This window comes from Aotus nancymaae, unplaced genomic scaffold (genome assembly GCF_030222135.1).
Source record: "Aotus nancymaae isolate 86718 unplaced genomic scaffold, 86718_ANA_hifiasm-v0.15.2.pri h1tg000010l, whole genome shotgun sequence".
In the NCBI taxonomy this organism is placed as follows: domain Eukaryota; kingdom Metazoa; phylum Chordata; class Mammalia; order Primates; family Aotidae; genus Aotus; species Aotus nancymaae.
Window position 1 is genome coordinate 30,064,066 of NW_026988421.1, and position 12,253 is coordinate 30,076,318.

The window sequence follows — 12,253 nt, forward strand, 5'->3', positions numbered from 1 at the left end:
GTGTGATCTTGGGAGAGTCCCTTCACTTCTCTGGACCTTTCTCATCTGTAAATGAAGAAATTGGGCTTTCAGAATGTGTTCTGTGGAGCTCTAAGGGTTCTCAGGAGCATCTAGGGCTGCTAGGGATGAAGGTTAGAGAAAGGGTAAGTTTCATCCGACATATTTCTGCTTTTATCTATGTGTGTGTGTGTGTGTGTGTGTGTGTGTGTGTATGTATATATTCAGAATTATTAAATATATCCTTGGAAACTCCTGGACTAGGTAAGCTCTAGTTCCCGTACAGAATATTACAACGCAATAGAGGCAAAAATCGTTCCCAAACAGTCAGATAGCAGAGCCCGTGCTGCTTTTTATCTGCAAAGTTATCTAAGTGGACCCCCCATCTGCAGACTCAACCGAGGAAAGGAGCAATAAGAATTGAATGAGCCCAATTGGAGAAGGATTCCTAGAGGAGAGGAGTTTTCAACATCCCATGCAGATTCCTAACTCCGGTGACAGACTCAAAGAGACCAGGGAGCTGGTGGGGGAGGGAGTTGGGGCGCCACCTCTCAGAAGGGACTGTGATCAAAGCAACAGCCAAAAAAAAAAAGGCTAGTCGGGGCTGAATAGGAGTGGCAGATGATGACTGGGGGAGGAGGGAGATGCAGGGTGGCCCGCGTGCTTGTTTGAAAGCCTATATGCACTGAGGATGGCAAGTAGGAAAAACTTTAAAGTCAGGTCATCTCACAGCAGCAGAGCTTTCTCCTAGGGAAGGGAGTGCTGAGGGCAGAGGAGGCAGGGAATCCTCTGGAGCCAGATGAGTGAGGACACAGGCTATTTTTCTCCATGTTCCTTGAGGCCAGGGCAGAGGAAACAGCCTCAAACTGGGGGTCAAGTGTGTGTGTTTCGGGGAGGTGGAGATCAGAGAATAGAGCCGGGAGAAAGCCGCTACTTTGGACCTGAGGCTGGCTGAGGCTGGGGGTGGTTCCCTGTGAACCCTAGTTCAGGGAAACGCTCCTCTCTTGCTCGATTCCCCTCCGCAGGCCTCAGTGTTTCCCAGCTCTCAGGTACACACCCTCAACTCGCCTCCTCAACCTCGGCTCTGTCCATTCTCCCTGAACTCCCAAATTCCTCCTGCCCCCCCGCCGCCACCGCCGGGCATCTTCACCCGCAGCAGCTCCACTGTTGCTGGCTTCCACCCTGCTTCTCTGCCAGCTCCTAGGCCTCTTTCCCGCAGCTGGCAGTGCTGGCAATGCCCTCTCCTAGTTCTCCACTGACTCTCCTGGCAGCTCTCTCCTCACTCCCTCCCCATGCAGAAGGGGCCCAGCCAGGCTTAGGCTGCAGGTTTTCAGCACTTACCCCTCTGCTTGACACACTCATCTACAACCAGGACTTCAAGTTCAACAAGCAACCCCATAGGAATGACCCTCCAAGGGGCCCTATTTTATATGTCTATTGAGTGTCAGGGGTACTCAATAGATGTGGAATAATGACTCCCAAATCGGTACTTCAGTCCTGACTTCCAACTGGCATCTCTAGCCCCTCACCAGACAGCTCTCAGACTCCCCAGAGTCACCTGAAATTCACTGTGATCACCTTGAGTCCCCGACCAGCCCACCTCTCCCAGAACTCCCTCCCAAGTCATGCACCTGCTAGGGCCAGCCCAGCCCATTCGCCACTCCTTCATCTTCATACTAGGAGTTTGCCTTCAAATGTCCCTCATTGTGGCTTTTTATCTGCACGCTCCAACCCCAACCGCAGACCAGCCCAGCTGCTTTTACCGCCTTTAGAGTTTGTTCCCCCTCCCTGAATGGGCCCCTCCTTCTCCCTCTCTAACCCATCCTCTTCCCTGGCTGCATGAGTGATCTTCCCAAATCCATCATGTCCCTCATCCAGAACCCCATGGCTCTCCATTGCCCCTGCTCAGCGTCCAGACCCCTCAGCCTGCCTCATCCCCACCCTCCCCTCCAGGAAGCCTTGCTCCATAGGTCTGATTCTTCCCAGCCCCTCACAGACCTCCAAGTTCATTTTATACCTTTTCTAGCTACTCCAATAGCTGGAGCTGCAACTCTTCTGAGGAGTTAAATCCCAAGCATCCTTTCTAGCTGATCTTCTCCTCCACACTCTCAACTGGGTATGAATGACCACTTCTAACACTCCTGGTTCCTGCCACCAAAAGTCAGTAGCTCCTTGCTGTCCCCACCCTATTGCTCCCTCTCCCCATCCCACCCCCCCATAAAAAAGTCAGTAGCTCCTCCAGGGCACTGTTACAGCAAAAATGTCCCTTGCTGAGAACCACTGGGTGGATGATGCCTTTCCCCATGGGACCTCTCTAAATGATTAATATGCCTCAGGACTTTCACCTGCCTCTAAGTCCTTAGCATCACTGTAAGGAGTGATGACGGTGATGATGGTGATGGTGGCCATTGCAGCACCCCGTTCAGCAGCACTTTCTAAGTACTAGACACTGTTTCAAATCCTCTACATATATTCATTCATTTCATCATTACAACCCTATGAGATAGTGTTACTATTATCCTTGTTTTTCAGATGAGAAAATTGAGGGAGAAATTAAGTAACTTGCCCAAGGTCACCTACCTAGTAAGTAGCCAATGAAAAGGCATAGCAGAAAGCCAGACTTTGGAGCCACTTCTCAGAAGGGACTGTGATCAAAGCAACTGAAAAAAAAACTTTTGAAAACCAACTGACACCAACTGGCTGTGTGACCTTGGCCAAGTCCCTTCCCCTCTCTGAAGCTCAATTTCCTCATTTGTAATGTGGTAAAACAGCGCCTAGTTCACAGTGGTTGAGAGAGGATTCATGAATATGGAACATTCCTTGGCATGAAGCAAGCACTCCCTTTCTGTACCTCCTTCTGTCCTTCCCTCCCCTAACAGCCTACCTCACATCCTTAAAAATCATAACAATGACAATGCCTCACATTTGAACTCAGGGCCTTGAGTCCAGGGTCCAGGCTCTTGACCCCACACACCACATGGCTCCCCACACTGCTCCACCAGTCCCTACCAGGCCAGGCTGTGGCAACTGTCCCTCCCTTCCCCCAGGGAGGCCTCTCACTGTCCTCATCGTGTCCTGGTCCCTGGCCCCTAGACCCCTCAGCCTGGCACTGAGTCTGTCATAATCGGGTCAGACCATGGCTTGCTAGCTCCATCCTGCCCCCAGATGCAGCATCAGCCTCGCCCAAGGCAGATCCCAGGCCAGCTGCACTGCATCCCAGTCCTACCAGACAACACATCACACACCTAGATTGTTCCTTTGACTCCCAAACAAATTCTTCACAATAGTACTTCCACCCCTCCTGTGTCTGTCCAGCCCAGCCTAACGCTGGCCACCTTTACCTGAAGAAGCCAACCTCAACCTTTATTCTTACTTTCAGGAGATCAAAGCCTGGATCCAGGTTGAGCCCCATGACTTCACCTCCTTCTCCCCATTTCTCTGAGGCTTCAACCTCCTCCAGACCCTGTCCCTCCTTCCCCTTCTGGAACTTGGCTGCTTCAAGTGTCTGCTCTGTCTGGTAGCCTCCATCTCCCCCTCTCCAGTGGCCCCTTCTATGTCCTCTGTCTATAGATTTGCTCCTCTCCCCCTAGCTAACAAAGCATTGCTGCAGTCTCCTTTTCAAAATACCAACCTGTCTCCCATCCACTGTGTACTTCTCAATACCAACCTGTCTCAGTCCACTGTGTACTTCTCAAAGGATAACCTACAGCTGTTGACACTTGCTCTGCCCCCACTTCCTCTCCACCAACTTACCCTCTAACCCCTACCATTCTGCTGACCTCTTCATCCCCAACTCTAATGACCTTCACTAGGCCTCACTCCTATCTCCTGCACTCGAGCTCCTCTTCAGAGTTGACCCTGGTTCCCACCCCTACCGTGTCCTTCCTCCTCCCTACCTCTCACTGACCTCCACTCTCAGTTTCACTCCTACTTACCTGGGAAATGCCTCTTGGACATGTTCACACCTCCCCCCAAACCCTCTTTTCTCTCCTTTTCTCCTTTGGTGTTCTCATCTGCCCAATCCTCACTACCTCTGCAAAGTTGAGCCCAACTCTGAGTTTCTTTCCTCTGGGTTCCAGCCTCATACCTCCCACTGCAGCCAGACCCCTCTGCCCTACCCTCTCCCTGTGCCTCAACAATGGTCAAAGCTGTCCTCTTCATCTCTTAACTGCCCTCCAAACCTCAGGAAAATCAGCCCTCTGTAGCTTTGCTCCCTGTAGACCAACATGCCACAGCGTGCCATCTATCTATCTATCTATCTGGGAGACAGAATCTTGCTCTATGGCCCAGCCTGGAGTGCAATGGCGCAATCTCGGCTCACTGCAACCTCCACCTCCTGGGTTCAAGCCATTCTCCCGCCTCAGCCTCCCAAGTACCTGGGATTAGAGGCATGCATCACCATGCCCAGCTAGTTTTTATATTTTTCGTAGAGACGGGGTTTCTATGTTTACCATGTTGGCCAGGCTGGTCTCAAACTCCTGGCCATAAGTGATCCACCTGCCTTGGCCTCCCAAAGTGCTGGGATTCCAGGTGCGAGCCACTGCACCAGCCCCAATATATTTTTTCTTCATTTTTCATAAATTCATAATCAGGGGAAAAAAACAAAAGATAAATGTTCCCCATTTGAAGATGCAGCTCTAGCTGCCCTCCTTCAAGGGGCCTTCTTTTGTAGGCTCCTACCTACCTCTGACCTCCCAGGTGTTCACCATCAAAGCTCACCACCCACCACCTGACTCTGCTGCGTCTCCCCCTTCTCTAGGCAAGGCATGAGTCCTGTCTCCACACCAGGTGCTGGGATCCTCAGAGGGTTACGAGGCTAGGCCTTCACTTAAGTGGTCTGCTCTCCCAAGAGCAACTGGGAAAGACAGCATCAGATGGTATGTAAGTTCTCCTCCAGCTCCGCTATTCAAGGATTTGGAATTTGAGAGTTCTTTCTAGAATGTTCCTCTGGGAAGGTCTTCAGAGTGTCTTCAGTTAGCAGACATCCACATGTTCATGAGCTGCTGACAAGAGTGCCCCCCCTTTTGGGGAGTTGAGGCCCAAGAGAAACCAGGAGGATCATAAGATACTGTGTGTGGACACAGGGGTGAGGGAAGTGTCCTGGAGAGGAACTCCCTTGGAAATCTCCTCCAATAAGCTAACCTTCCTACACACACACACACACACACACACACACACACACAGACACACTCTTCACCTAAACCCCCTGGAGACAGAAACGTTTCCCTACAAGCTCTTAAGGTGCATCCTCCTCCCTTCTTTCTCTAAAAAAGGGAAGTCAGCATCCTGGGGCTCAGTGCTTCACCACAAACCACAAAGCATGGCTGCCCCCATGGGGCTTCACTGAGCATGGCAGCCTCCATTACCCATCCTCCTGCCCCATCAGGACAGAACCAATCTCCATCTCCAGCCCTCCAAGAAAACGCCAATGGCCTCCGCGTCCCTCCAGTTCCTTCCCCTCTCCCACTCCTCCCAGGAGGCTGAGTCCACTCCCTGCAGCAATCCCTCACCCTCAACACGCCGTCCACCCACACCCTCATGTCCCCGCTCCTAAGGGGCACCCACACCCCCAGACTGTCCTCGGTTCACCCCGCCCCAGGTCTCCAACGCCCATCCAGAGCTTCCAGGTTGCGTCTGGATTCCAGCCCCGGCCACCTCCTCCCGCCACCTGGGCCAGAGCTGCCTGAAGAGCAACCCCGTGTCCTCGGCAGGCCCGCCCCAGGCTTGAGGAGGGGACCTCATCTCCAAATGAGGTCAGAGGACCACGGACCTCAAACTCACCTGGGAAACTGGTTACAAATACAAATTCCTGGACCCCACCCAGAACTACCGAATTATTTTGGCGGTGGAGCCCGAAACCTGCCCCGTCCGCAGCCCCTCTGGCGAGCCCGCTGCGGTCCAGACTCAGGGCCCAGTCAGATGCCCAACTCCTCTTCCCAGCGCCCCGAGCGAGCTTGGCCGCCACTCCGCTTTGAACAGCAAAAGAACTCGAGACAGAGCCGAGCTGGGCTGCGGACAGCCCACGGCCAGTCGGTGGAGGGTCAGGGGCCCCAGGCTCTTCCGTGGCCCCACAGACCCTCATGTTAGAAGAGCAGCACCCCACCCCGAACCATGGGCTGCGCCAGGGCGGACAGGAGGCCGCGTGCCAAGTCGCTCAGGCCGGAACGCGTGGCCCCAGCAGAAGCCACATCTGGATTCTACGCGTGCTGGGCCGCGGGCTAGCTTCTTCCACACCACTGGCGTCTTCTTGCCACCCAGGAGACCTGGGCTGGCGGCGCCCCAGCAGAGCCGGGCCCACGGGCTCCCCGCAGTGGGGAGTGTGGGAAACGCAGCTGCGGCCTCGCTTCACACTCTGCTCCCGCCATTGGCTCAAGATCCCTGCGTGGAGCGAGTGCGCCACGCTGCGGTCGCAGCAGGGACGGCATGTCCCAAGGGAGGGCGCAGAAAACATGGTGCGTGAGGTCCAAATTTCCAAGTTCCCTCTCACCTCAGTGCCCCGTTTTATAGCCACCCCCTCAGGCTGACCTCTACCCTAGACCCCTTCTAACTAATCGCTAACTGCCTGACTTCAGGAAGGCCAGGGATGAAAGTCAGAGGCTAATGCCTCTGGGCAGCCATAGGAAGTGAGGAAATGCAGACCCCAAATTTTCCCCTAAAGCCTAGAAATATGCTCCAGATAAAAGTCTTTGCCTGGGTTCAGATAATAGACTCCTGTCCTTCATTCCAGAAATTTCAGCACCATAGAATCACTGGCAAGTTTCTGACAGTATTCAGGCCCATTGCCATGCTGGCTTCCTAACAAAAATCTCATTTGTCACTGACCTTAGCAGGGGAAAAAGACCTCAGAATTAGACCCGGTACTCCAGAGGTGGCCTGACCATCTCAGAAAGCAATGGAGTAACACCTCCCTTGATCTGGCTGCTGTTTGGTTAATGCAATTCGTGGCTGTGTTAGGATTTTAGCAGTCACATCACACAGTTGACTCATATTGAGCTTGCAGTCAACTAAACCCCCCAGGTCTTTTCTTCATGAACTGCTGTCAAGCTGGGCCAGCCCCCACACCCGGTACTTATGTCATTGATTTTGTTTTAACCTAAGTGCAGGACTCTACATTTATCCCTGTTAAGTTTAATCTTGTTGGTTCCAGCCCAGTGTTCCAGCCTGTTGAAATCGTTTTGAATCCTGAGTCTTTCATGCAAAGTATTAACTGCCCCTCCTAGCTCTATCACCTACAAACTTGATGAGCCTGCCGCTTTGGTCAGTTGTCAATAAAAATGTCAGACAGGACACAGGCCCAGACTGAGCCCTCAGGCATACTGCTGGAGACTTCCCTCTAGTCTAGGCTGACATGGATCCATTAATCAACCCTCACTGGGTCTGGCTCTTCACCAAGCTTCCTAGCCATTTGATTCAGATGCTTCTGCCACAACTACAGATAACATGAGAAGCTTTGTCAGCTTCTTTGCCAGAAATGTCTCTTGCCCAAGCTGTGGCCCCCACATCAAGCTTAGGCATTCTTTCTACCCTTCACACCCCACCATCACTTGTTTACTCATAACTTTAGGGGATCAGATTTCCAATGGTGCCCCCTCCTGCATGACTTGAGGTAGTATTTCTGAGCTTCAGGATCACCTTGTGTGTACCTTTGCTAAGTATTTCATATCCCATCATCCCATGCCTCCTCTGAGGTCTTATTCTCTTATATTTCTCCTGCCGCCTTCTCTGTCTATAAGTGTGCAGTGGCCTCCCTTGCCTAAAAAGCCCTCTACTTGCTGCCTCCTTAAACTGTGGTTGGCTTCTGCTTCTGTCCTTCTCTCGAAAATCCAAACACTTTCAAATTCACCTTTCATGTCTCCTAAACCTTTAGCAATCTGGTCTGCCAATCTCTTAGCTGAGCAACCATACTGCCCAAGCAGTGGGCAGAGATGGTGGAGATGGAGCAGAAGATTCACAACAAGATCACAAAGATCAGATACAGGAGCTGCATAAAGCAGAGAGCCCAGGACCACTCACAGATTAAAGTCAGGCTGCAGTCAAACTAGGCAGGCGACCAGGATGTTCACAAAGGCTGAGACATGAGGTCAGGGCCTAGACAAAGTACCTGGTCACAGACAAGGGTCGTGAACACTGAGAAGCCCGAGCCTGAGAACTTCTTACACATTTGCTATCGGGGTTAGAATCTGTCCTGGAGCCAGGTCAGCTGGGAAGGCAGCCTGGTTGGAGGGGAGATGATGTGAACAGAGAGGACCAGGGCCTATGCTTTTCCTGAGCCCTTATTTCTAGGCTACCCAGCATCAGTTGTTAGGAACTCCAGAGTGCCTAAAGTTCAGGGCCATATACTCAAATGTCTATGTGGGCCAGACAGGTCACGTGATTGAGATGCAGGGTACAATAGTGAAGAGTGGACACTGGCAAGCGGAAAGTAATGCAGCCAAGGGGGCAGCTGCTATTTAGCTCCAACCAACAGTTGTCATATGGGAAAGGCAATTTCATTACTGCCAGATCTGATTTTCCAGAGAAGAGAGAAATCTTTTTAGGTGCAAGTTTTCTGATCTTTAGTGTTGTCAATTTTTTAAAACTAAAAAACTTGTATTGGCCAAACAAAACCATATCTGTGCCCCTGATTGGACTAGTAGTGACGCTGGAGGCTAAGTGACTTGGGTATGTGGTAATACTACATTTAGAACCCTCTGTCTGAGTTTCTTGATGTCAATGAGGGTGACTTTTGGGTTATGTAGAAACAATTTATATTCACAAATTACTTTGACTTAAAAAATACATTCAAGGCCAGGCGCGGTGGCTCACACCTGTAATCTCAGCACTTGGGGAAGCTGAGGCAGGCAGATCACCTGAGGTCAGGAGATCGAGACTAGCTTGACTAACATGGAGAAACCCTGCCTCTACTTAAAATACAAAATTAGCCGGGTGTGGTGGCATATGCCTGCAATTCAAGCTACTTGGGAGGCTGAGGCAGGAGAATCACTTGAACCCAGGAGACAGAGGTTGCAGTGAGCTGAGATCATGCCATTGCACTCCTACCTGGGCAACAAGAGTGAAACTCTGTCTCAAATAAATAAATAAATAAGTAAATAAATAAATAAATACGTTCAAGGCCAGGCACAGTGGCTCATGCCTGTAATCCCAGAACTTTGGGAGGCTGAGACAGAAGGACTGCTTGAGCCCAGGTGTTTGAGATCAGCCTGGGCAATAAAATGAGGCCCCTGTCTCTACAAAAAATAAAAAATTAGCCAGGTGTGGTGGCACGTGCCTGTGGTCCCAGCTACATGAGAGGCTGAGGCAGGAGGATCACTTGAGTCCAGGAGGTTGAGGCTGCAGTGAGCCACGCTTGCGCCACTGCACTCCAGCCTGTGTGAAAAAGCAAGGCCTTGTCTCAAAAAAAGGCAGACAAACCATTCAACTCTTCAAAGTTACAAATCCAAAATCCTATCTCTTTTCTAAGCTTTTAAGTTCTCCTAACAAATCTTACTATTTTGCTTATAAAACAAAAAAGTTTGACGTTTGATCCAACTTACATTTAACTAAACTCCTTTAAACACTTAAATGGCATTTATATGATTAATATATTTCATTTCCTTAAGTACTTAATTTATCTGACCAAGACAAAAACCTCCTCAAGTACTTATATCTCCAATAAATTAAGTTTATAAATACAGCAAATCTTAAGTCATTCTAAATGTTCTAAAACTACAGAGACTTAGCAATGATTGCATCACTGTACTCTAGCCTGGGTGACAGAGCAAGACCCTGTCTCCAAAACAAATTTTGTAAAGGAAAAAAAAAAAAAAGAAACTTACCAAGATTTCAACTTCAAATTCTAGAATAAATACACTTTTTAGTTGGCATCACAAAGCAAACCTGTTACTCTCACAAATGCTCTTCCATATATCAAGAACTTAAAATACAAACTGCATAGATCCTTACAGCAAATAGTAATGATATGGGTTTGATGTTTTTAAACACACCTGTTCTTCACCCTAAGTCATCCATCATTAAAAGATGCATACCTGGCCGGGCACGGTGGCTCACACCTGTAATCCCAGCACTTTGGGAGGCCAAGGCGGGCAGATCATGAGGTCAAGAGTTCGAGACCAAGCTGGCTGATATCGTGAAACCCTGTCTCTACTAAAAATACAAAAATTAGTTGGGTGTGGTGGCGTGCACCTGTAGTTCTAGATACTCAGGAGGCTGAGGCAGAAGACTCACTTGAACCCAGGAGGCGGAGGTTGCAGTGAGCCAAGATCATGCCACTGCACACCAGCCTGGGTGAGAGAGTGAGACTCCATCTCGAAAAAAAAAAAAAAAAAAAATGCACACCTACCAAGGAAACAACTGATACCACTCTAAGTCTTTTGGAGATTATCTTCTCAGATGACTGAGATTGCAGAACCACCAGAAATGTTGGTTGGGGCGCTGTGAAAGGACCCAGAAAGTGTATTTGTGGCTTCATAAAGCCCTATAACACAGCCTCTATCACATAAAGAGGCAGTTAGCCAGACCTAACTGTACTTTCTCACAGAAGTCTAAAATCCCATCTAGGCTGTCAGATACCTTGTCTCAGTGGTACATTTCGTTGGCTCTCAAAACACAAAAGGTCTTCTCATCTAGATGATTTCTGCCCTTTTTTTTTTTTTTTTTTTTTTTTTTTTTGAGACAGAGTTTTGCTCTGTCACCCAGGCTGGAGTGCAATGGCAGAATCTCAGCTCATTGCAACCTCCGGCTCCCAGGTTCAAGCAATTCTCCTGCCTCAGCCTCCCGAGTAGCTGGGATTACAGGCATGTGCCACCATGTCCAGCTAGTTCTGTATTTTTGGTAGAGACAAGGGTTGGTCAGGCTGGTCTCGAACTCCCGACCTCAGGTGATCTGCCCACCTCAGCAATTTCTGCTTATTTCTAAGTGAACCACAGCTCTTAAGAGTTTTTTGTTTTTTCAAGAAATGGGGTGTCACTATGCTCCCTAGGCTGGTCTAAAACTCCTGGCCTCAAGCTATCCTCCTGCCTCAGACTCCTAAAGTGTTGGGTTTACAGGTGTGCACCACTATGCCCAGAAACTCTTTTTAAGTTTTTAAGACAAAACCTGGTTGAATGCAGGATTTCTCTTACAACTTTGACTTCTGGTCACGATTCCTAAGGTTCTCCTGATAGAACGCTGGTCTCCTCACCCTTAGTTCAGGGTCTTGTCCCCCACTCCTCATTGCCCATCCTCATTTAGCTTTCCCCTCTAGAACTTAACACCCATCTTCTTTCTTGAGACTCTCTTAGCATCACCCTTTCTGCGCCCCACCCCCATGCCAACTGGATTCCCAGAGATACCTACTCCGTCTCCAATACTGTGGAGTCCCACTCCCTTCTCCATGATTCTTCCCCATTCACACTTACGTTCCCGCTTAGGGAACTATTCTCTCTTCAGAAAAGGGAAATCTGATATTACTTGTTCACACTAAGACATGCACAATTGAGTCCTCCTTTTCATGCTGGGTAAATGATGCTTCCTAAGAAGAAATGGAGGAAAGGAAACTAACATTTCTTGAGCACTTACTAGGCACTATGCACTGAATTTACTGTTTCACTTGAGTAGTCTCATTCTCAGTAGCCACATAAAAGGACCTATTAAGAAATCCAAAGGCTGGGTGCTGTGACTCATGCTGTATTCCAGCAGTTTGGGAAGCTGAGGCAGGAGGAGCTGAGACCTAGGAACCGAGGAGCTGAGACCTAGGAGCCTAGGAGTTGGAGACCAGCCTGGGCAACATGAGGGCCCATCTCTACAAAAGATAAAAATAAAAAAATTGGCTGGGCATGTTTGTACAAACCTATAGTCCCAGCTACTTGGGAGGCTGAGGTGAGAGGATCACTTATGCCCAGGAGGTCAAGGCTGCAGTGAGCTGTGTTTGCACCACTGCACGACAGCCTAGGTGATACAGCACTCCAGCCTGGGTGACATGGCAAGACCCACCAAAAAAAAAAAAAGAAAGAAAGAAATCCATCCCAGCACTTTGGGAGGCCAAGGTGGGTGGACTGCCTGAGGTCAGGAGATCAAGATCAGCCTGACCAACAGGGCGAAACCCCATCTCTACTAAAAAAAAATAAAAAAATTAGTTGGGTGTGGTGGCGGGTGCCCGTAATCCCAGCTATTTGGGAGGCTGAGGCAGGAGAATTGCTTGAAACTGGGAGGTGGAGGTTGCAGTAAGCCGAGATTGTGCCATTGCACTCCAGCCTGGGCAACAAGTATGAAACTCTGT